We start from the raw sequence: 27,388 nt of genomic DNA, 5'->3' as shown, positions 1-27,388 counted from the left end.
TAATACTGGTACGGTGAGCCGAGTCATCCCTTATTAATATAACTCGGTGGATTAACCTCTTAATCGATTCTACTTCTAGAACTCTCGGTCGTTAAAAATTACTCTAATTTTCATCTTTAGCCCGGAACACATGCGACTACGGTCACGAATACTTCCGTTGAGCTCAATCCAAATTTCTATGTAATAACATTTTATTATCCACTTACCAACCGTAACAAGTTTAGTACCCCGGTGAGCCGAGCCTACTTCCTCATGAAATTGGGACTCATGGTTTCAACTATTTGGCAAGGCTAATTCTCAATTATTAATTTGTGAGTGGTCGTATCAATTTATAATCTATCACGTTTTAAGTTAACTAAAGCGGTGAACTACGATAATTATAATTGATACGGTCGATAACTCGATATGATATGCATGTGTTGTTATGGCGATTTGGCAATGCATGTAACATATTAAAAGAAATACAAAGCAATAATAAAATTCCTAGTATGACCTTCCTAAAAATAGAAAATTAAATAATCTATTACATATTCGGAAGCCAACTCCTTTGGTCCCTTGAATCTTCAAGTGGCATGCCTCCCAAGAACATCGTCTTCGTCGGATCACCTTTCCGAATGGCACCGTCTTTGAAGATACTCCATAATTAGAAATAATAATAAAAATACAATGCTATTCCTATTATAAATTTGTAAAATGGAAAAACTAGTAAAAATAAAAGTGATACGAGATCACATTAAATTACAACCGAATCAATATTCCCTTTCATTACGGGTAATATCGATTAAAACTAAGGCCATACTAAGATAAAATTACATAATTCAAAATTATATAAATAAAAGACATTCAACAAATGAAATATGCAGCATTATAATATGTATCTATCATGCCAAATTATGTGCCAAATCGCCCTATTTAACTTATATCGTTTATATAACCCGATTTTATGGAAATGCGTGATCGTAACTTCTTAAAATCACAAATTAACACTTAAATCAAATCTAAGTTCAAGTTAATTATACTAACACTCTTAGGAATCAAAAATTAGTCATCACTCAATTTTTGACAATAATTCAACTTGATTTAATTTTTATGCTCATTTTTGACCTTAAAATCATAATATTTATGAAATAAATCCAAATTAAATTACAGTAATTTCAAAATTTGAATTTTAAATTTTTGAACATTCTGGAATAATTCCATGACACTCATAATATCAAAAATCATGGTTAAAATTTTCGAATTAATTTTGAGAAAAAAAATAGTTGCATTTTATCGGTTTTATCTCATAAAATATCTAAAGTATCCAAAAATCAATACAATCAATTTTACAACCTTAGATATGATTATTGGGATAAATATGCAACCTAAAATAATTTTATCATGCCATGCAATTTGTTTTAGCTATTTATGCTAAAATAGTCACCATTTATGCCATTTTTACTCTAAAAATTCATAAATCATGCTAAATGAGATCGTTTTATCTTAAATTTACATACACTCTGTAAATTATGCATGTGACAACATATTAAAGTTTCATGGCCTAATTCAAAATTTAACTATTTTTAACCATTTTACCTCTTTTAATCCATTTTTATCTCATAAAAATCATAAATCACGAAATATTATTTCAATTAATACGAGATTTTACACACAACTTTTAAAATATACATGTGAGGTCATATAAAGTTTTTAAGTTCGGAGAGTAAGTTTAACCATTTTTAGTCATTTTAACCTCCATTTATGCCATTTTTACACTAAAAATTCATAAATCATGAAATATTAATCACATTAATATGATATTTTACATGCAATACATAAAATATTCATGTGAGGTCATAATAAAATACCACGGCCAGTAGTGAAGGTTAACTTATTTTAGTGAATAAAAGTTCATTTTACTCATAAAAATGTAATAAATCACTAAAAATCATTAAAATAAGCAATAAATTTTCATAAATCATAAAAATGACCTAAAAATATTTTAGGACAAGAATATATAAAATGCAAAAATTTTCGTGGCTTTATCTTCATAAAATTCAAATTTTTGTTTTATATGTTGACATTTTAACTCGGAAAAACAATAACCAATTATGCATGCAACATCCTATGCTCTGATACCACTTGTTAGGTTCATATACCTATTATTAGACTCCTCTAATAGTGAAATAATTAACTTCTTAATTATTTGTTCATTAGATCTAGTGCATGCATAACAAAATAAGAGATTTATAAGAAAAACAATGTCCCTTACATTGTAGGTTTGTTCGAAAATATGGGCACAAGTAAGGTCACCTTCCTTCACTTGTTCTTGAGCTTAATATGATGGATGATCATCCTAAGACTCCAAGTATAGAAGACACTCCCATAAGTTGCACCCAAGATTCAACCCAAAAATTCCTACTAATATTAACTATTTATGTAGTACAAATGCTACCTTAATATTACTAATATTTTTAGTATTACTACCTCTAGTAATAGTTGGAGAGTATTAGTATTTGAGAGTGTTTGGAGGATTTTGCATGTGAGGAAATATCATTGCAAAAACAAGCATAAGTAAGAGTAGAAAATGAGCAACAAGTGCTCCCTATTTGAAGAGCAAAACCGGTTGCTCCTTCATCATAAGGGAATCTTATTTCTCTTGTTTTTACTTATTTGTATAGAATAGGTAGAGTGTAGGAAACAATTATGTAAGATGTGTCATAGAAGTGTCACAATCATACTTTATTTCAACACAAATAAACAAGACAAAATTGAGCATCTTTTGCTCTTATATAGCCGGCTATATGGAGCCTGTTAGGTCCATTTTTGCCTTTTGTTGTTTGTCCCACAAATGCTTATAAGTCATATGTTCAACTATCTTGCATAATTAATTATTAATGTAATCATTTAACAATTAAATATTACAATTAATAATATAATATACACTTCACTTTTGAGTAGTATACTACCATTATCTCAATATATAATGGGTCCTACAATTGCTAGTTAGTTAAAATTACAACTCTTTGTAACTTTAAATAACCAATTACCTCTATCTCAAAACTTATATAAAACCTCAACTAATTTAGCAACTTAACACTTAATTAGTAAATTAAATCTTATTTAATCATATAACAATAAGATATAAAATCGCACTCCCATAATTAAGGAATTAATCAATCTGTATCGTATTCAATTAAATAAATATTGATTTGGGCCTCATCTTATAGGTGTGAGTTAAAGGGATCAACTTACCACCACCGTCATACGACATTAATGTCAAACTCTAGTTAGCCAATCATTACCGATTAATGATGATCAAGTGACTATATAATGAATCATCCCTTTCGTATTCTTCATATGAGATTTAATTATGATATTAAATCATGTGATCGCACTATTGTTGAGGACACATATTCCAACATTTATGGAGTATATAAGATAAATGGAGTGAAAAGAGAGAAGCTGAAAAATTCTCATTTCTAAATTCAATTGATTCTTTTAATTGAACTCATAGATGAAGGGGAATCTCTCAATTTCATAATCTAATATATAGACTTTTCCTTCGTATCTCCCATAACGTTTTTGGATCCTGAATCTCAAGAAGGGTCAAAAATAATTTTTTAAGAACGAAGTGAGTTATTTCTTTCCCAAAAATTAAAGATATAGATGAAGAAATTTTAGTTTGGTGCATATTCTTCTGCTGGTTGGGTAGGTGATACCTACAAACACGGCATAAGCCAACTAGAAGGGATGCGCGCTGCCACTAGTGCGACTTTATGATACTTTTTTTAACAACAAAATTTATGTTTATTAATCGTATATATATCCTGATTAGATGATCCAATTACCCATAAAAAAGTTTTCAATATAAAATGGGAAAACAAATAAATGAAATACCTAAAAATAAAGGTATCATTCCATACCATAAATAACCTCACAAAATTGACGTTTAAGGTAATATTATTGGTTCTCTTAAGATATCACTCACTCAAGACTAACAATAATCTACCGAAGTCTTGGCAAAATCTTAAGTCGAGTCCTTAAAATCCAAGACTCAACTTAAGATTCAACATGACTCTTAACATACCTATTTAGATGTCATCCAATAAATGACTCCTATATTCCTAAGTGTTAATTAATTTATGGGTTTATTTATTTACTTAAAACGTCACAAGAAAAGTAAAGTGGAAAATAGTATGAAGTTAGTCCTTTATCGTGAATAATAAAATAATAATAAAAGTTAGTGAAATATTGAGATGACATAGTTTTAAAAGTAATGAAAATCAAATTAATAAAGTCTAGATCTGGCAAATATGTCATGTCGTGTTTGTATCCATGTGAACTTTAAATGGTTCATCATTACTGTGGACAGCGGGCCGCCCACGGGGGCGCTTGGTGAAGGGGCTCGAAAACAAGCGTTTGCATTTTGTATGGAGTCGCCACCAATTTTTATGGGAAATTGGAACCGTTCGAATACCTCGTGTCATGTCAAGACACAAAGTAGTGACATGAACACTAAGAAATCGTTACCCTTAGCATTCTATGTCTAGAATGACTCTCGTGGATGCCAATGAACACGGGTGCTCACGGAGATCTGGAGTAAGGGGTGAGGGTACGTATTAGGAAGCTCTTTTGATCGAACACCTAATCCCGCCCGCCTCGATAGCGGCCTCTACTAATGATTAGGGAAGTTATTCGTACTTGATATACTGTCGGCTATATGCATGCAATGCAACATCCATAGATTAATCCTAGCATGTGAGAATTAACTAAGTCGGTTGACACATAATTAGCATACAATTAATGTCGAAGTTGGGATTTAAGGTCGATTTACATGTGAAAACATACAAATGATACGAAATACAATAATGATAAATTACAATAAAGAAAATTACATTAATTACAATGGAATAGGCGATTTATGTCGAAAATACCGCTAAAACGGATGATTTGATAAAAAAGAATAAAAGAATAAAACAAAGAAATACGAACAAGTCGGAAGGTGATAATACGATTAATAGTTAGTTTAATACGCTTACTAATTAAACTACGTCAAAGCAGAAAAGGAGTTCGTGTGACAGAATTCACCGAACAGCGCAAGAGTAATCGCGCCCTTTGGAAGAGCGCAGATTCGATTCTGCGTCTGTTCCAAGGGTGAGTTCTGGCTGTGAAGCCGGAACTGCAAATCGTTAATGTTAATTGTTAATTTTAGGGATTGATTACGATTTTAGACTCGGATGAAAGTGATTAATGAATTATTTGCATATGATTGAGGTCATAAAACAAGAAACATGGATGAGACGGAAATAAGACGGATTAATTATGTGAAGGGTCGATGTTAATGAATGATTAATTAAACTAACTAACTAAACGAATTAGACTAAACATGATGAACGTCGATGAATTAATGAACAAAACAGGTGAAAATATATCAACAATGAATCCCAGAAACTCAACATGAACGAATTGAATCTCTAAAACTCGAATTGAATTTAATGACGAAAACCCGCAAATATTGATTATTTGGGATTAGAGTCGGATTTATGACGATTTAAACATGTTAATGACGATGGTTAATACACATATGAATTATTAAACTATCATGTGAACGAATTAACAGACTAACAAAACAAAAGAAATTAATTTGATACGAATTACAGAGGACGGAGGAAGAAGAAAAGAAGCAGGAACTGCGACAGCCTCACGAAGAGGCGCAGCAGGTGCTGCGCTCTTTCGAAGAGGCGCAGCAGTTGCTGCGTCTTTTCTCGACGTCTGTCTACTGGAATTTCGCAAAACAGGTTTTAAAGACGATTTTAGAAATCGGTTTTAATGGTGCTTTCGACATAAATCTTACAATTGTGATACAATAAGTAAAATACAATAAATAAAAGAGAGATTTACACCCTCAGACTTACATGTTGACGGAACGAGAAGAACTAAGAAGATCGATTAGTGAATGCTCGACGCGAACGCAAGGAAAGAGTGCCCTCGAAAGAGGAAAACGATTAAACAAGTTGATTAATTAGATTGATTGAGTGTAGTGGTCAAATTGGTCGGTCATGCAACGGAGAGGCTGGTACCCGGAAAGATCCGAGCTTACGTGGTCGGAAGTCCAAGCACGTAGGCGCCAATTAGTAAGAACGAAGTCTAGAATGCAAAGCGAGAAGAGAAGGGCGGACACTCGCGTGAGAAATATGAGGAACGAAAGCTCCTATTTATACTAATCACGTGAAGGAATAGGGTTTCGGAGACTCTTTGGAAGTGAATCTCGGAAAGATATAAAAAAGATACGTAAACCATGCAAAGAAGGGCCTGGGAAGAGCGCGGCAGCCCGCTGCGTCTCTTGGAAGGCGCGCAGACTACTCTTGCGTCTATTCCCAGGAGGTTTCCTCCGCTAAGAAAGATTTCAGCGTTTGAGTTATGGTAGGACGGAAATAATTCGATTATCTTTTGAATATTACGGGATATTATTTGCCAAAAGATAAAATTTGAGAAATATGGAATAGAAATATCCGGAACATTCCAGAACATTCTGACTCGGGATTTAATGACTATCGAGAAAATGGAGACGGTTTTGATCCGGACTCGAATGTACTCTAATTCTTGCCAAAATGACCGTATCGACACGTAGATGACAACTAAGAGGTTGACATTAATATTTGAGCAATCACTTGACGATAATCTTACGAACTGTCACTAATCGTTCCGCGAATCAAACATGCGGCCCAATCATCACCGGGTGGTTTGCGAGAGGTGTAGAAACGAGGTGTCTACAGAGCCCCCACTTTGACTGAGGCTTGGACAAGGCGAAAGTCAAAGTATAGTCATCAGGTCAATCGAAGATTACAACCTGACGACTATGGCGACGCGAGGCGGCTCAAGGGGTCTGAGCCAAGGACCTATCGTCGGGAACATTTTAGAGTCTGTCGACTATCGGGGAGGGTCGTTTAAAGTCCATTAGACTACGTAAGGAGGCTCGCCAGCCATAAGAAGCGATCATACCTGAGATTTCCTCGAACTTCGCGGGGAAATAAAAGAGATATTGAAAACAGCAGGACGTCGGTAGAAACTGCTGGGGATCCGCTTGCGTCGGTCTCAAGCGAACTCTGGCGAAATTTGGAGGTCGAATATGCTTGCGTTGGCCTCAAGCGGACTCTTGGTTGGAGAACATGCCGACGACTAGGAACACCTTGATCGTCGTAGGGGAAACCTTGAGTGAGCAGTACTGCAAAATACTACTGCGCTGGGGATAGACGACCAGGAACATCTTGATCGTCGTAGAAAGAAAGTCTTGAGTGAGCAGTACTGCAAAATACTACTGTGCTGGACATAAAAATTGAGCAATACTGCGAAATACTGCTGCGCGGGATAAAATGAATTCGGACAATACTGCAAAATCGTCGCTACCTGGATAAAACGTGGGGCGGAACGAAAGAAAATCGTCGAAACGGACCAAAAGAACATAATAGCATTGAAGAAGAGGCGCACCAAAGATGGGCCCACGAATAACGAACTCATAACGGATTTTTGAAAACCCGCAAGGAGGGAACAAAAGGAAGAGGCGCAGCAAGAGCTGCGTCTCTTGGAAGAGCGCACCGCCGCGTCTGTTCCCCAATTTGGCGGTCCGCGTAAAAACGCGAAAGTCAGAAGGTTTATGTTCATTTTATTCGAAACATAAATCACTCCATTCTCTCTCAAATCTTCACCATTTTCGTCGAGGTTGGATTCAAAAGCTTGCTTAAAATATGACTAATCGAGGTATGTGCTTTAATCTTGCATTAATCTTCCATATTTGTCGAATTTTGAGCCGCGAACATTAGGGTTTTCGACCCTTTTGATCGAAAATTTGGGGCTTTTCCCCCAAATGGATTTGTCTTGCCAAATTGATGCTAGAAATGGATAATAGGTAATGTTAGGAACATAACCATGTATTTACTTTGAATTTTCATCGAGTTTTGAGCCCTTGAGCGAATTTTGAGACGGTTTCACAGCTAGATCGTAAATTGCTTCGAAAATGGCCTTAGGATTGCCCATTTGTGATGAAACTTGATATTTGGGACCCTTGGATGATGGGTAAACTTTCTACCATCTTGGAATTTTGGTTTGTGACAACTTTTTCAGGACACTTTTCTAGGGCATAACCGCCATTATAGCGAAATGCTGCCGAATTTTCGACTCGAACCCGAGACTAGGCCTTGACTCGGACTTGACTTGACTCCATTCATCGCATGAGTGATTGAATTGGTGGGAATATGGCCAAGGATGGCCAGAAATGGGGAATTCCGGGGCCTTGAAGGCTCGAAAACTTCTTAACAAAGGCTTGTCGTCATGGGACGCGGCCTGGATTTGCTTTAATGTTTGCAGGTGACGATACTTCTACTTCTGGGAGAGATCCCATGGACATAGACGCCGCTGTTGTTGAGGAGGCTTTGGAGCAGGCCTTCACCGCTGCGGTGATGGCTGCTGCGGACGAGGTTCCCGAGGAGGAGGCTGCTGAGGAGGAGGAGATTCCGAGACGGGCCCACCTCGGCCGAGGAGGTCGTCAGCTGAGAGGTGCTCCTGCGTGGGCTGAGACCTGGGAGAGTAGGCACCTTGTGTAGGCTGCAGAGTGTCACTTGTCCTACAGGACGGTGAAGAGCTTGGTAAATAGGAATTCCCTAACTCATTACCTATCCTTTTCTATTTTTGTTCAAATTTCTTTCAAATTTACTCAAAACTAAAGATAGCTTTATTTCGAATCATAAAAGGAGGCCGGGAACATCCGGTCGTTCTCGGGGTATACGACGGCGATGGAGCACTACGAGCGGCTGTCGGAGGAGGAGAGGGCCATGATCGAGCGTGGAGCGTTTGGTCCTCTGGTTCAGGTCTGGAGGGATATTGTGAAGAGGAAGTTACGGGCCAACCTTAGCTTGGTCCGCGCTTTCTTGGATCGATTTTGGGATACGACTTCCACGTTTCACCTGCCTTTTGGTGAGGTGGGAGTCACCTTGGAGGACTACGACATGATTTCTCGGTGCCGTGCGGATCGAGGAGATGGTGTGGCCGGAGACGGCATGAGGGCGGATTCGGCCGAGGCGAGGAGGTTGATCGGTTGGAACTTGTCGCCGAAGGTGTTGCGGTGCGGGTTTGGTACCCAGTACCTACGTTCGAGATTACTTCGCGGGGAAGACCCGGCCGGTGGTGATCGATGGGAGGGAGACGGCTCCTCCTCCTTGTACTGGTGGTGAGCAGGGGCTCGTCGTGGCTTTGGTGGTTCTTGTCTTCGATTTACCTCGGAGACAAGGGTGAGAGGTTGTCGACGAAGCTTCTCCCCTTTCTTTTCGACTCGAGCTCCCTAGGGCGTTGGGGTCAGTCTTGCTTGGTTTTGCGGTCCTCATCCGCTTTATGAGGGCCATGGTTCGTCCGGAGTTGATGGAGAAGGGGACTTCTCCTGGCGTCGGACCACTCTTCTTTGGAGGTATGAACCTTCCTTTAGACCAAAGTAAATTCCTTTCTTTTATCAAAGATCGAAAGATCGTCATTGACTATTCTGTTTTGCAGGCGTGGGTGTACTCTTACTTTCCGGGCCTCGCGCCCAAGAGGACGGAGCCGTTGGAGAGGGCCTACCCTGTGGTGAGGGATTGGGTCATGTGCCGGACGAAGAGCAAGCGTTCTTCTCACAATGTCTACCGGCGGGATGTGAACGCTCTTGGTGAGCGTGAGTATCCCATTTGTATTCATTCACACCTTCTTATACTTTGTTTTAAATTGATCATAGGAATGACCTTTGCCTTTATATTGTCGCAGTGGGTGCCCAGGACCACAGGCGGAGTACGTTGGAGCGCCTCCTTTTATTCGAGGTCCTTCGACCTAGGAGCTCGAGTCGATTTCTTTGTTGTGGACGTCGATGGGTCTGTGTGGTATCCGGGCGGCGGTTAGCTCGTCGGTGCTCCGGGCGCGTTGACGGTTCCGTCGATCCTCCCAGGACGATGTTTAGGAGCCTTCGAGGCCGAGAGGGAGGCGGACTTGGCGGGCGCTAGTGGCGACGACCTTCTTCTCCCCGACGAGGATTACTCGGCGTTCCTTTACGGGAGGTTGGCGTATTGGCCGGTAGTGGTGAGTATCTTTTGTTTTCTTGTTGGATCTTGATTTTCGAGAATTGCGACGAAAGATCATCGATTAACGAGAGCCATTTGTCTTTGCAGGAGGTTGAGGCGGCGGGCATCGAGCCCCGCAGTATCCGAGACCCTTGAGTACACCGACGCTCTTCGGGAGGACGACGATCTCCGAGCTGCGTGACTTTTTGACGTGGTTGTGACGGATGCGGCCTAGATTGGCGGCAAAGATCCGATTCGGAGGGTGAGTTCCTATTTTGCATAGTTTTCGTGTAAGAACACATTTGATTGAATTTGTTCAATTTTGCCGAGAATTACTTTTGAAATGCAGTCGCGCCATCTCGGTTCGTGGCATTATGGAGGGTGGCCAACCGGCTGCGAGCTACCGCCATCGAGGCACTCGTCGGTGGTCGGGGTCGTCAGGTATGAACCTCATTTGACTTCTTTTGATTTTTGGTCTTTCAGTTTTGTTTGAATTGATTGACATGAGCCGATTTATTATTGTCCACAGGCCGATCGTGAGTGGAGCGAGAGTTGACCCGTCTCGGGGGAGAGACGGCTCGTTTGTCGAGGAGCTCGAGTTTCGGGATGCCGAGATTGTCGCTCTTATGGCGAGGGTTGCCGAGCTAGAGGGTACCCAGCAGTAGTCTACGTGGTTTTGTAGACTTGATTTTGAACATTTTTGGACTTGTTTTGGGGCGCAAGCCCCCAGTTTACTTGGATTTTTGGACCTGTTTGGGGCGAAGCCCCCAGTTGTACATTTGGACTTGTTTGGGCGAAGCCCCGATTACTTGTACATTTGCTTTTTTGTTGTATATCGACACCTTTGAGTGCCTTTTTTTCTTTGGGTTGTGTTGTTTGTACCTGCGGGTTAGCTTTTGAACAGGTTTGGTAGACAACGGTTTATGCCATCATCTTTCGCCGAAATTTACATAGAAAATCACGCGACACATACATTTTTATATACACATAGGGCCTTTAATTAGTGCAAAATGAGACTCAAAAGGACGTGAAAATGCAAAAATTTTTTAGGAAATGACCGGACGGTAGGGAGGGTTACCCCCGAAAAAAAGAAAAAGAGAAATCTGTAAGTTAGAAAATGGAAAAAAATAGAAATTAAGAAAATTAAATGACTAAGTAAATGTTGAAATAAAAAAAGAATTAAAATGAAAACTAAATATAAAAGTGCGAGAAAAATGGCGGAAAATGTCGATGTCGCCTCGAAATGCGTGTCCGCGGATTAAGGAAACCTGAAGCATGGTAAATTTCTCGGATTTACCAAAATAAAATCCCGTAGGAATAGGAAATTATTTGTTTATAGAATTAGGAAAGATCCAAACGCGGAAATCACGAAGTGAGGTGGGGAAGAGGCGCAGCATGAGCTGCGTCCCTTTGAAGAGGCGCAGCAGGTGCCGCGCCTGTTCCCAAGCAGGTCGGTTCTGACGGATTTTTGGAAACAGCAATTAGTATAAATAGAAGCGTCGACGAAGCTTTAAATCATATAATTCTTCCGTCTCTTCTTCGTCGCCTCACATAAAAACTCTCAATAAATTTTCAAGAGAAAATTATCATCATGAATACTTTGGAGATTCGCTTGAAGGAATGGACTAATGAGTTTTCGAACATTGAGAAACACGATATGGGTGCTTATAACCTTGGGTCTTTATTGAGTTTGAAACTCATTAAGGTTGTAAAACCGTTCTTGGATGCTTGCCTTGATTATTGGGACCCAAATTATCATGTTTTTACGTTCCCAGGAGGTGATATTTGTCCTTTTCCGGAGGAAATTGCTGCCATTGGCGGGTGGGACCCTGAACATCTACCTGCCATCCCTTCTACTGCTCAAGGGTATAAGAGCAAGTTTAGAGATTTGCTTGGACTTACTAGACTTGAGGTGGTCGTCTCGTTACTCCGAAGGGCGTGAGGATGCTAGATTTTATAGACCGATTCATCAACAGGGCCGACCCTACTGTTTCTTATGTTGCTAGGAGGAGAGCATTTGGCTTCTGTTTGCTGTATGTATATGTCTTTTGGGGACATGTTGACGAAGAACTGCGAGGTGATCCCCGTCTATTGGGTCTTATTGAGCAAATGGAGCTGCGCAGGAGCCCAGCTTGTCTATGCCTAGGGGAGATCATTTTGGGCTTGGATAATAGGAAATCCAACCGTGATCTGCCGTTCTTGGGAAGTCCCGTTATCCTACAGGTAAAGACACCCTTCTTTCTTTTTTTTTTTTTTTTTTTTTTTTTTTTTTTTTTTTTTTTTTTTTTTTTTATTTTATTTTATTTTATTTTTTTGGGTGTCTAACACCTGTTTTTTTGGTAGGTTTGGCTTATGGAACGGCTCCGATTGCTCGAGCCCCCAGTTCATGCACTTTCCTATCATGCCCGTATGATTTCGATGAGGACACGGCTGTACATGGTGGACTTCACCCGGATCTGCGACTATTGGAAGAACAAGCTGAAGAATGATGATGGCCCGCTGATCAGGTGGGTCGTTCCGTGGTGGCACCTCAAGTCTGTCACTGGAGTGTCTTCTTTGGATCCTACTAGGTCCGTGCGCATTCCTGGATTGGAGTTTATGGTATGCATCTTCCCTGAGAGATTGATGAGACAAGTCCGGGTGAAGCGAGATGATCCCTAGGCTTGACACCGTTCGCAAACCGCTATGGCGCTTACTACAGAGCCGAAGAGAGTGGGCTATGAAGTGGGCCCAAAGAAACATGTGGTTCTTGAGTTTCTCCTCCAATGCCTTGTGGGTGTCGGACTCTTATACGAGATGGAGGAAGGCCTGCAACTTCGGAAGAGCGCGAAGGCGAGGAATCGCGAGCCCGTTGATTACAAGGTGCGCGAGGGAGATAAAGAGAAGGAGAAGCATCTGACTGAAGGAGAAGAAGAAGCCGGGTTCCAAGTCATTCATCCTTCGAAGAAATCGAAGACTACTCCTGTCGCAGAGATGGTGGTTGGCAAGAATGGGAGAGTCAGGCCTCGAGAAAGACCGTTGGTGATTAGGTCTGAAGTGGTGCAAGAGCGCCCGGCTCGAGGTCGTGACAAGAAATATGACAAGAACGACAAGGGCAAGGGAAAGATGGAGGAATAGCCCAAGTCTTATTTATTATTTAATTATTATTATTTATTGTTGTAATAAGAAAGGGGGGATTTTTAGAATCCTAGCCTAATCTATTATTTGTCGTACTATTATTATTAGAAATTGAATGAAATAAAAAGGTTAAATGGTTATGAAACCGTTCTGATTTTCTTTGATTATTCTTGTCGAATTTCATATGCAATGCAAATGTCCTTCTATTTACATTTTAAATATAATGGTGGGTTGAATCCCGTGAAGGATTGCCTACGTATTCACTTAGAGAAAGCGAAATCAAACCCTTGCGCGTAGTTCGAGTAAATGTAAAAGAATAATTGTTCGAAGCAAGAGCTTGTAATGAACATAGAAAATAAGCATGAGCTTTTGCTTACTCGGGAGGTGCGAATTTAGTTTGTTTGACGATATGAGGATGACAAGTTTGCCAAGATGCAAGAGCATAGTGACATTCAAATGGGCCAGGGGCCGTTTATTTAGTGCCACAAGAGCGACACTTAGGTTTACGCGAGGCGCGTTTTTATCCTATTCTAGGCATAGTATCGCTTGGTTGGTCGAGATTTGTGGGGTTTGAAAACTCGTTCCCATCTAGGTCTGTGATTCTAACCGCACCCCCGGGAGTATGGATTTGACTAGATATGGTCCGGCCCAATTAGGTTTGAATTTTCCCCTTGGGTCGACAAGTAAAAGAGCTCTAACCGATTTGAGTACTAAGTCTCCTTCTTTGATGTTTCTTGGCCTAACCCTTTTGTTGAAAGCTCGTTTGATACGTGCTTGATATGTTTGGACATTATGTAAGGCACGTAGCCTACGTTCATCCAGGAGGATGAGTTCTTCGTATCTATCCCTTTTCCAATCGGCCTCCGGGATTTGACTTTCTAGCGAGAATACGCAGGATGGTATTTCTAGCTCGACTGGTTGTACGGCTTCCATCCCGTAAGTCAAATAGAAAGGAGTAGCCCCAGTGGGCGTCCTAATGGATGTACGATACCCCCCCACAAAGCGAAGGGTATTTTTTGGCCAATCTCTGTAATTGTCGGTCATTTTCTTGAGGATTGTGACGACATTTTTGTTAGCCGCTTCTACCGCGCCGTTAGTCTGTGGTCTATAGGGCGATGAGTGATGATGCTTGATCTTGTACTTGGCTAGCAATTGTTCGGTTTCGGCTTGGAAGTGGGACCCATTATCGCCGATGATTTCATGTGGGCAACCATATCGACAGATGATGTTGTTCTGTATGAATTTGGCTACGTTTTTGGCCGTAAGAGCGGTGTAGGAAGCCGCTTCTACCCACTTGGTGAAGTAGTCAATTGCCACTAAGATGAAACAGTGACCTCCTGTTCGGTGGGGTTATTTTCCCAATTATGTCAATTCCCCATGCGAGAGAATGGCCAAGGAGATGTCATCGTATAGAGCAAACGAAGGAGGGACATGTTGTACGTTCCGAAGATTTGTGATTGTGGCAATGTCTCACATATTTGATGCAATCGATTCCATTGTGGTCCAATAGTACCCTAGACGTGTGATTTTCTTTGCCATCATAGGTCCACTCATGTGAGGACCGCATTCACCGTCGTGGACTTCTTCCATCACCTTTCGTGCATGTGAATGATCAAGGCAACGTAGGACTACACCAAGAGGTGTTCTTTTGTATAATTCTCCTTGCATTAGGATGTATTGGGAAGCTAGTAGGCGTATAGCGCGTTGTCCCCTTTTGTCCATGTCTGGTGGATAGGTGCCATTGAGCTTGAAATTCAGGATTGCTTGGAACCAGGGTTCCTGTGCGATTTCTTCTTCATCGGTAATTTGATGGACATAAGCCGGCTCCGACCGTCGTTCGATACACAAAGGCATTTCCATCATGTAATCTGGCATGTTTATCAAAGATGCAAGTTTCGCAAGAGCGTCTGCAAATTAATTTTCTTCTCGAGGTAGGTGTAAATAAGTTACGTGATCAAAGAATTGAGCGACTTGGTCTATCCTAGCCTGATAGGGTGCTAGGCTTTCACTTCGGATTTTCCAGGATCCTGTAACTTGGTTGATGATCAGTGATGAATCTCCATGCACTCGGAGGTTTTTGATGCCTAAGCTTACTGCCGCCTGTAGTCCAATTAGACAAGCCTCATATTCTGCGGCGTTGTTTGTCACCTCGAAGTCGAGTTTGACAGCAATCGGTGTATGCTCACCTTCAGGAGAAATGAGCAACACTCCTATCCCAAATCCTCTTAGGTTTGATGCTCCATCGAAATATAGGTCCCAGGAGTCTACATCTGTTTGAAGTATATCCTCGTCGGGAAATGACCAAGTATCTATGGTTTGTGCGTCGTTGATGGGATTTTCTGCGAAGAATTCGGCGACGGCGCGACCCTTTATAACTTTCAGTGGCACATATTTGAGGTCAAATTCCGAGAGCATCATGGTCCATTTTGCCAGGCGTCCGTTGAGGACGGGTTTCTCGAAGGGGTATTTGACTGGATCCATTTTGGAGAATATCTTGACGGAGTAGCTAAGCATGTAGTGACGTAGCTTCTTCGTTGCCCACACAAGAGCGAGGCATGTCTTTTCGAGTTGTGAGTACTTGCACTCGTATTCCAAGAACTTCTTACTTAGGTAGTAAATAGCTCTTTCTTCACTTCCTACGGTTTGAGCTAACATGGCGCCCATGGCGGTTTTGATTTACCGTGAGATACAAACCAAGAGGTTGATCTTGTTGTGGTGGCATGAGCACTGGTGGTTTAGCCAATATCTCCTTGATTCTGTCGAACGCCTTTTGACAATCGTCGTCCCACATGGTGTGGTCTGTTTTCTTGAGTTTCTTGAAGATAGGCTCGCAAATCATCGTAAGTTTCGATATGAATCGACTTATGTATTGCACTTTTCCAGAAATCCCCCGACTTCCTTTCTGTTTGAGGTTGTGGCATTTCGATCGAGCTTTGATTTTGGAAGGATCTATTTCTATGCCTCGTTGGCTAACGACGTATCCTAGGAGTTTGCCAGATGTCACCCCAAATGTGCATTTCTGAGGGTTGAGTCTCATGTTGTACTTCCGTAGCCTTGCGAAGAACTTGCGAAGGTTCGCAATATGTCCCTCTCTTTCCTTGGATTTGACGATCATGTCATCTACATATACCTCGACTTCTTTATGCATCATGTCATGTAGGAGTGTAGTCGCGGTGCGTTGGTATGTAGCTCCGGCGTTGATCAATCCGAACGGCATTACTGTATAGCAATAGGTTCCCCATTGGGTGACGAACGCGGTCTTATGCATGTCTTCCATAGCCATTTTGATTTGGTTATAACCCGCATATCCATCCATGAAGGATAGTAATGCGTGGTCTGCAGTGTTGTCCACTAATATGTCGATGTGAGGTAGAGGGAAGTCATCTTTTGGGCTTGCTTTGTTTAAGTCCCTAAAGTCAACACAAACTCGGATTCTCCCATCCTTTTTGGGTACGGGTACTATGTTAGCTACCCAGTGAATACTTAAACTTTGATGAACCCGGCTTTGAATTGTTTGTCAACTTCTTCCTTAATCTTTAGAGCCCACTCTGTTCTCATTCGTCGAAGCTTTACATTTCACGGGTTTGAAACCTGGTTTAATCGAATCCTATGTTTGGCGATATCCCTGTCGATCCCTGGCATGTCTTTGTAGGACCAAGCGAAAACGTCTTTGAATTCATTTAGGAGGTCTATGAAATCGGCCCGTTTGGTAGAGCTCAGGGTAGTCCCTATCCTAAGTTCTTTGGGTTCTAGTTCGGTTCCTACATTGATGGGTTCGGTGTCCTCAATTACAGGTCCCCCTTCCCCTTCCTGTAGTATTTCTTTGGCTACGTAGGGAGGTATTTCGGTCAAGTCCGGGTCTTGGTCATCCTCAGTATCATCATAAACAGAATTGCACTCAAGATAACGCAAAGAGTAAGCAGAACCTGATTTATTCATATTAAGATTTGAGTAAAGTTGAAACAAAGAAGCCAACTGATCCATGGTCGGTGGCGGTAAAAGGGACGATAATTGGGGCATTTCCCGAACTACTCGTGGCTACTTGAAAATAAGCTAGGAGAAACGAAGGGAGTGGGGATGACGACGGGAGTAGACTCTCTAATGACTTCTCTAGACTTTGACTCGACTCCGACTCCGACTCGATTCGATTCGAACTCGTCGTCTTCGGTTCTTCTTTGAACATCTCTCCTTCTCCAGTGGTGAGCTTGAAGAGTCTTCCCTGATTGTCGGTCCATTTGATTGATTTTCTCCATCCTTTGCACGCTTTGTGTCGATTTTTGTGATCAATGCGGTGGGGTTGAAGCGATCGTCTTGAAGTATCGTAGTAATGATCTCATCCTGCGCGGCCTTAACAAATCGGTCCTCTCCGAACAAAAGGCTAACAGCTTGCTCGTCTAAGCAAGGTGCTTGACGGGTTTTGACGGTAGGAACCGTTTATGGAGGGATGAAGTAGCAATCGTGAAAGATCTCGATTCCGGCTAACTTCCTCTCGAGGTAATGCCAAGGTTCGGGAAATCCATGAAAGAGTTCTGAACTTCCTTCTTGAACGAAGTATCCATTCAAGGTAGGGAGATATGGCCTCATTTGGACTCCTACATACTTGCGATTTTGGACTTGGGCAAGCATTTCGAGAACTTCTACTTTGTGGGTTTGTACCCTAGTCCAAGTGGTATTCTTGATGAGTTGCCTTTCTTGTATGGCGCGAAGGTGTTCTTCCGAGTCGGGTTCAAAGGCATTCCAGGGAAGTATCCCTGATTTTTGAGTATGTGGTTGACTACCAAGTTAGAGTAGGGATTATAGTATAAGGGCGCCAACTCACTTTCTATGACATTTACGCTTTGGAAGCCCCCAAGTTCGTATATGGGATCCGCAAGGACTTGATTATTTGATTGCTTCTCGATTATGGCCTTGATAGGTGACGAAGTGATCGTCACAACTTTGCCATTTAGTGGGATCTTGATCTTTTGATGAAGGGTGGATGTTCTTGCTTTGGAAGCATGAATCCAAGGCCTTCCAGAAGTATGTTAAATGAAGCTTCGATGTCTACTATTTGGAAGTTGACTTTTCGCTCGATTGGTCCCGTGGCTATGGTTAGGCTAGCAAGTCCAACCACCTTTCGTCGTGTACCGTCATATGCACGTACACCTTGATTTGTAGGGGTCCAGTCCGACTCTTTCATGCCTAGCTTGTATGCCGTTTTGAGGGGTATGACGTTGACCGCGGAGCCATCATCTACCAAGGTCATTGGCACATTTTTCTTTAGACAGATGACGGTGATGTATAGAGCAAGGTTGTGATTTGGCGCCAAAGGTGGCAAGTCTTCGTCCGAGAAAGTAACAGGATTACTTAGCTTGGGTGATTCTTGGAAGACCAAGTTGACTACGTCTTCAGGAGTAGAGTTATGTGCTACATTCAATTTGGCCAAAGCTTGCAGTAAAGCTTGGCGATGCGGAAATGAGCTTGCCACTAGTTGCCGGTGAAAGATCACCTTGGTTTTCTGTAATTGCTTGAGCAAATGATCAGTGGGGTCATCTTCGTTGTCATTTGGTGTGATGACGTTGGTTGGACCGTTTTGAGTGGTGCTTTGATATGGGCGACCCGAACGAGTTAGGTGGTCCACATCTTGGTCTTCACCGTTTTGGACTATTTCCTTTACCAAAGAGTTTTCAATGAGGTATTCGTCTTCATCGTCATCGGCCCAAACCCCATTAATTGCAGCTAGTTCCTTCATTCTCATGATGTCACTTTCTAGTTGTATGATTTGATCAACTAGTTTATCAACCACGGCGACTACTTCTTGCATAGTAGCATTTTGAGAGAAGGTCAATGGTACGCGCTCTTTAGGCGTTGCCTTGGGATTGCGCAAGGTCGTTACCATGTTTTCTAGTTCCCACACTTGTCTATCTACACTCCTTGCCCAGGCGATGAAGTCGGAGATGGTAGGGGAGATGGTAGAGTAGAGCCTTTCTTTCTCAATTGCATGAACTTCACTTTCGGTGGGAGAAATGAGGTGTGAGCAATCTAAGGTAGATTCGTCACTTGTAATCACTAGAACTCCAAGAGGATTCTGAGTGTTGTTGGGCTTGCCTCCTGGCGGGATTGGAAGTCGGCCATCCTCAATCATATCTTGTAGCACATGTTTCAATTTGTAGCATTTTTCTGTGTCATGCCCCTTGCCCCTATGGTATTCACGAGAGGAATTTTCATCCCGAATTTGGACTTCCTTTCGGGTTCGGGAGTAGGCCCAATGGGTTGGAGTTTACCTTGCTTCATTAGTCTTTTTAGAGCATTGGAGTATGTATCCCCAAGGTTTGTGAACTTCCTTGGTGGGCTAGTTTTCTTGGATGGCTCGAGAAGGTTAACTTCGTCGGTCTTGCTAGTAGAGCCGTATGAACGACTTGTGGACCCTTGATATCCTCGACCCACCGTTTTGGACAGGAGTCCTTTACGGATGTCGTCTTCAATTCGTGTCCCTAGTACAGTTAAGTCCTTGAAGGTCTTGATGTTTTGATATCTCAAATGGTTGGCATATATGGGCTTGAGATTGTCCACGAACTTCTCCACAAGAGTGGCCTCATCCGGGCGTTCAACTAGTTGAGTACTAGTCTTCCTCCACCTACTTAGAAAGTCGGTGAATCCTTCCTTGTCGTTTTGGGTAAGAACCTCTAGAGTACGCATGTTGACCTGGATCTCGGCATTATCCGCGTATTGTTTCGAGAACTCGATGGCGGCGTCCTCCCAAGTAGCGACCTTTTTGTGATCTAAAGTGTAGAACCATTGCTTTGGGATGGTGTCAAGAGATGAAGGAAAGATCCTTAAGAACATCTCGGGTTTGATGCCTTTGATAGACATGTAGTCCTTGAAAGCTCGGATGTGGTTCAAAGGGTTCTCATGTCCTTTAAACTTAGGGATATCCGTCATGCTAAAGTTAGTGGGCAATTTGGAATTGACGGCTTCATACTTACGATTGTTCTCCCGTTAAATGTCATCCCCCTTAAGGTACATCAATTGCTCCTCTAGGTATTGGAGTCTTTTCTCGGCTGCGGTTGTTCCTAGGACAGGATTCTCATCTTTAGACTCGTCATCGGAAAATTGTAGCACTCCACCTTTAGGGGGAGGTAGCTTTCCCTCTACATCAAAGATACGGCCTTCGATAAGCTCAAGGCGGTCATAGGTTTGTTCTTGAGTGATTTGCATTTGGGCTATCGCGGCTAGGATTCGATCATTACTCTCTTGAATTTGCTGGAGGTTCGTTTCATCACTTGACCCAGGCATCTTGGAGACTGGATAAGAGATCGGCGACGAATCAAAACACGATCGACCATTCTATCACACTTGCTAAAAGAGGAAAAGTTTTGACTCGTGAAGTGGGTGTGTGCCACTTGTGTTGAGTGAGTTTTGAAGAAAGACAAGGTCTTTGAAAATGTGTGTCCTAGTCAACTGTAGTGTAGTTGTAGGAGTGGACTCGAGGTGAGGTTTGAAATGGGCTTGTGGCCCGAATTTTGACACGACGAACGGACAGAGTTTTGACCGGATTTTGTGCTAATTAAAGGCCCTATTTCGAAATTCTTGATTGAAAACGGGTTTTGATTTTTTTGAAAATTCGTCATGGTTTTGTTTAGAAATGGTGATCACATAAGGTTTACACATTTATACAAGCATTATAACGGGATGCTGAGTGCATTTAGAAAGGGTTTTGGTTTAAAGGGTGGGTTGCCATACCGAACCATCAAACCCGAAGTCTGTGGAGAGGCTCGTGCCAAACAAGAGTAAGGCCGATTCCTAGTCCATTTCCTCAAGTAGTGAAGGCCCTTAATACAAACAAGAGTAAGCATCATGGTATGGATGACGTCAATCGCTATCCATCCTTAGGCCCAAATAAGAATTAGGACCGTTTAGACGGGACGGTTGGTCGAATGGGTTGGGTTGGGCCTAGGAAGGCCGATTTAAACGGTCTAGGAAGACCGAGTTATGAAAACCGACAATTGTCTTGTACAAACTTATTCCCTAACCTTGTTCAAGTTTCACCCTTAGCTACACGTAAGTGTATTTCCCAATGAGTCGCCAAACCGTGGACACGGGCCGCCCACGGGGGCGCTTGGTGAAGGGGCTCGAAAACAAGCGTTTGCATTTTGTATGGAGTCGCCACCAATTTTTATGGGAAATTGGAACCGTTCGAATACCTCGTGTCATGTCAAGACACAAAGTAGTGACATGAACACTAAGCAATCGTTACCCTTAGCATTCTATGTCTAGAATGACTCTCGTGGATGCCAATGAACACGGGTGCTCACGGAGATCTGGAGTAAGGGGTGAGGGTACGTATTAGGAAGCTCTTTTGATCGAACACCTAATCCCGCCCGCCTCGATAGCGGCCTCTACTAATGATTAGGGAAGTTATTCGTACTTGATATACTGTCGGCTATATGCATGCAATGCAACATCCATAGATTAATCCTAGCATGTGAGAATTAACTAAGTCGGTTGACACATAATTAGCATACAATTAATGTCGAAGTTGGGATTTAAGGTCGATTTACATGTGAAAACATACAAATGATACGAAATACAATAATGATAAATTACAATAAAGAAAATTACATTAATTACAATGGAATAGGCGATTTATGTCGAAAATACCGCTAAAACGGATGATTTGATAAAAAAGAATAAAAGAATAAAACAAAGAAATACGAACAAGTCGGAAGGTGATAATACGATTAATAGTTAGTTTAATACGCTTACTAATTAAACTACGTCAAAGCAGAAAAGGAGTTCAGGGACAGAATTCACCCTGGAACAGGCGCAGCAGGCACTGCGCCCTTTGGAAGAGCGCGCGATTCTTTGCGTCTTTTCAAGGGTGAGTTCTGGCTGTGAAGCCGGAACTGCAAATCGTTAATGTTAATTGTTAATTTTAGGGATTGATTACGATTTTAGACTCGGATGAAAGTGATTAATGAATTATTTGCATATGATTGAGGTCATAAAACAGTAAAACATGGATGAGACGGAAATAAGACGGATTAATTATGTGAAGGGTCGATGTTAATGAATGATTAATTAAACTAACTAACTAAACGAATTAGACTAAACATGATGAACGTCGATGAATTAATGAACAAAACAGGTGAAAATATATCAACAATGAATCCCAGAAACTCAACATGAACGAATTGAATCTCTAAAACTCGAATTGAATTTAATGACGAAAACCCGCAAATATTGATTATTTGGGATTAGAGTCGGATTTATGACGATTTAAACATGTTAATGACGATGGTTAATACACATATGAATTATTAAACTATCATGTGAACGAATTAACAGACTAACAAAACAAAAGAAATTAATTTGATACGAATTACAGAGGACGGAGGAAGAAGAAAAGAAGCGAGAAGCTGGCGGCCTCACGAAGAGGCGCAGCAGTGCTGCGCTCCTTTGAAGAGGCGCAGCGATTCTTTGCGTCTTTTCTCGACGTCTGTCTACTGGAATTTCGCAAAACAGGTTTTAAAGACGATTTTAGAAATCGGTTTTAATGGTGCTTTCGACATAAATCTTACAATTGTGATACAATAAGTAAAATACAATAAATAAAAGAGAGATTTACACCCTCAGACTTACATGTTGACGGAACGAGAAGAACTAAGAAGATCGATTAGTGAATGCTCGACGCGAATGCAAGGAAAGAGTGCCCTCGAAAGAGGAAAACGATTAAACAAGTTGATTAATTAGATTGATTGAGTGTAGTGGTCAAATTGGTCGGTCATGCAACGGAGAGGCTGGTACCCGGAAAGATCCGAGCTTACGTGGTCGGAAGTCCAAGCACGTAGGCGCCAATTAGTAAGAACGAAGTCTAGAATGCAAAGGGAGAAGAGAAGGGCGGACACTCGCGTGAGAAATATGAGGAACGAAAGCTCCTATTTATACTAATCACGTGAAGGAATAGGGTTTCGGAGACTCTTTGGAAGTGAATCTCGGAAAGATATAAAAAAGATACGTAAATCATGCAAAGAAGGGCTCGGGAAGAGGCGCAGCACCACTGCGTCTCTTGGAAGAGGCGCAAAGACACCGTCTTTGCGTCTATTCCCAGGAGGTTTCCTCGCTTAAGAAAGATTTCCGCGTTTGAGTTATGGTAGGACGGAAATAATTCGATTATCTTTTGAATATTACGGGATATTATTTGCCAAAAGATAAAATTTGAGAAATATGGAATAGAAATATCCGGAACATTCCAGAACATTCTGACTCGGGATTTAACAGCTATCAGAAAATGGAGACGGTTTTTGATCCGGACTCCGAATGTACTCTAATTACTGCCAAAACGACCGTATCGACACGTAGATGACAACTAAGAGGTTGACATTAATATTTGAGCAATCACTTGACGATAATCTTACGAACTGTCACTAATCGTTCCGCGAATCAAACATGCGGCCCAATCATCACCGGGTGGTTTGCGAGAGGTGTAGAAACGAGGTGTCTACAATTACCTCAACCCTAACCCGAACCAATTAAATACACGGGTCATTTATCTCTATCCTAACTTGACCTATTTAATTTTTCAACAACCCTAACTCGATCTGTTAACTGATAATGACAAATACAAACTCTTACTTTTAAGCAGGTTGGCTAAATTATCAAGTTAGTCAAACGAAATTATGACTAATTTAAATAAATGTGTTATTCGTATTGGGTACGTGTCGAAAGACCTAAACCTTAACCCTGTTGGAATATGTGTCCTCAAAAATAGTGCGATCACATGATTTAATATCATAATTAAATCTCATATTAAGAATACGAAAGGGATGATTCATTATATTGTCAACTGATCATCATTAATCGGTAATGATTGGCTAACTAGAGTTTGACATTACTGTCGTATAACGGTGGTGGTCAGTTGATCCCTTTAGGTCACACCTATAGGATGAGGCCCAAAGAGATATTTAATTAATTGTATACGATACAGATTGATTAATTCCTTAATTACGGCAGTGCGATTTTACGTCTTATTGTAATATGATTAAATAAGATTTAATTTAGTAATTAAGTGTTAAGTTACTAAATTAGTTGAGGTTTTATATAAGTTTTGAGGTAGAGGTAATTGGTTATTTAAAGTTACAAAGAGTTGTAATTTTAACTAACTAGGAATTATAGGACACATTGTATATTGATATAATGGTAGTATACTACTCAAAAGTGGAGTGTATATTATATTATTAATTGTAATATTTAATTGTTAAATGATTACATCCCCCTACTACTAAGAGAATAAAAATTCTCTTAGTTTTCCCTCCAAAAAGCATATAGCTAAATAAGGTAACAAATTAAATTTTCTTTCTTTACATTATTATCTTTCAATGAATATATTCTTATAAATAAACTCTAATTTTTTTAAATAAATTCATAATTATGACTTTTTTTTATTAAAATAAAATAAAATAGATATTAAATTATAAAGTATAAGTTGCTAAATTTTTCAGTAATGCAATAATTATTACTGTATAAAATAACTTGACACATGCTTACTATTAAATTTGTGACAAAAAACATTCACTAAAAAAAATTCACAACTTAAATAAATTTTTTTATTACTTCTCCATTTTAATTTTTTTATTTCATATCAAAATACAATGGGGTGAACTGATAAATATTAATGAGGTGCAAATTTTAAAAGTATACAACTTCTCTAAAGTTTTCCCTCTAAAGTGCTCAAACTTATATATGGAAACAAATTAGATTTTCATTTATTAAACTAATTTTCCATTTAAATTAATCTATACATAAAAACTGTATCTCCTATTATTAACTTCGTGAAAAAAAACGTTTTTAAAAAACAAATTGATGTAGTTAAAATATTTTCATAAAAAACACAATTCTTGGAATTATTTAATTTTTTTGATTAATTTTAATATTAGTTATCTTTTATAAAAATTCGCGAGATATAAATCTAAAATCTATAACTAATACACTAAAAATTAAAATTCCTATATTTACCGCGTATTTTGCGCGGGATCTACACTAGTTAATAATTAATTATGTAAGATAGTTAAACATATGACTTATAAGCATTTGTGGGACAAATGACAAAAGGCAAAAATGGACCTAAAAGGCTCCATATTGCCGGTCAAAGGAGAGCAAAAGATGTTCCTTTTGTTTTGTTCATTTTGGTTGAGAAGAGTGTGATAGTGACATATCACATAAGCTTTAATCATTCTACTACTTACAACACCCTACCTATACTATTCAAATAAGTAAAAACAAGAGGAAAAATATTCCCCCCATGCAAGAGAGCAACCGGTTTTTTGCTCTTAAATAAGAGCACTTGTTGCTCATTTTTCACTCTTGCTTTTTGCTTGTTTTTGCACTCATATTTCTTCACATGCAAAATCCTCCAACAACTCTCAAATACTAATACTCTCCAACTATTACTAGAAGTAGTAATACTAGAAATATTAGTAATATTAAGGTAGCATTTCTACTACATATCTAGTTAATATTAGTAGGAATTTTTTGGGTTGAATCTTGGGTGCAACTTATTGGAGTGTCTTCTATACTTGGAGTCTTAGGAGGATCATCCATCATATTAAGATCAAGAACAAGTGAAGGAAGGTGACCTTACTTGTGCCCCTATTTTCCAACCAATCTACAATGTAAGGGACATTGTTTTTCTTATAAATCTCTTATTTTGTTATGCATGCACTAGATCTTAAGAACAAATAATTAAGAGGTTAATTAGTTCACTATTAGAGGAGTCTGATAATAGGTATATGATCTTAACAAGTGGTATCAGAGCATAGGATGTTGCATGCATAATCGGTTATTGTTTTTCCGAGTTAAAATGTTAACATATAAAACTAAAAATTTGAGTTTTATGAAGATAAATCCACGAAAATTTTTGCATGTTATATATTCTGGTCCTAAAATTTTATAAGGTCATTTTTATGATTTATGGAAATTTATTGCTCATTTTAATAATTTTTGGTCATTTTATTACATTTTTATTACTAAAATGGGAATTAAAATGCTAAAAATAGTTAAACTAAGTCTCTAACCTTGAACATTTTATATGACCTCACATTCATATTTTACAAATTGTGTGTAAAATCTCGTATTAATTGGATTAATATTGCATGATTTATGATTTTTATGAGATAAAAATGGATTAAAAGAGGTAAAATAGTTAAAAATAGTTAAATTTCGAATTAGGCCATGAGATTTTAATATGTTGTCACATGCATGATTTACAGAGTGTATGTAAATTTCGAGATGGAATGATTTCTTTTAGCATGTTTTATGCATTTTTAGAGTAAAAATGGCATAAATAGTGACTATTTTAGCATAAATATCTAAAACAAATTGCGTGGCATGATAAAATTATTTTAGGTTGAATAAATATCCCACTAATCAGATCTAAGGTTGTAAAATTGATTGGATTAATTTTTGGATACTTTAGATGTTTTATGAGATAAAACCGATAAAATGCAACTATATTTTCTCAAAATTAATTCGAAAAGTTTAACCATGATTTTTGACATTATTAGTGTCATGGAAATATTTCAGAATGTTCAAAAATTTAAAATTCAAATTTTGAAATTATTGTAATTTAATTTGGATTTATTTCATATAAATGATGATTTTAAGGTCAAATATGAGCAGAAAAATTAAATCAAGTTGAATTATTGTCAAAAATTGAGTGATGACTAATTTTTGAGTCCTAAGAGTGTTAGTAAAATTAACTTGAACTTAGATTTGATTTAAGTGTTAATTTGTGATTTTAAGAAGTTACGATAACGCATTTCCATATAATCGGGTTATATAAACGATATAAGTTAAATAGGGCGATTTGGCACATAATTTGGCATGATAGATACATATTATAATGATGCATGTTTCAATTGTTAAATATCTTTTATTTATATAATTTTTGAATTATGTAATTTTGTCTTAGTATGGCCTTAGTTTTAATCGATATTATCCGTAATGAAAGGGAATATTGATTCGGTTGTAATTTAATGTGATCTCGTATCACTTTTATTTTTACTAGTTTTTCCATTTTACAAATGTATAATAGGAATAGCTTTGTATTTTTATTCTTATTTGTAATTATGGAGTATCGTCAAAGACGGTGCCATTCGGAAAGGTGATTCGATGAAGACGGAGTTCTTGGAAGGCGCGCCACTTGAAGATTCAAGGGACCAAAGGAGTTGGTTTCC

The sequence above is a fragment of the Silene latifolia genome, chromosome X (genome assembly GCF_048544455.1).
Source record: "Silene latifolia isolate original U9 population chromosome X, ASM4854445v1, whole genome shotgun sequence".
Classification (NCBI taxonomy): domain Eukaryota; kingdom Viridiplantae; phylum Streptophyta; class Magnoliopsida; order Caryophyllales; family Caryophyllaceae; genus Silene; species Silene latifolia.
This window is presented reverse-complemented; position numbering follows the sequence as displayed.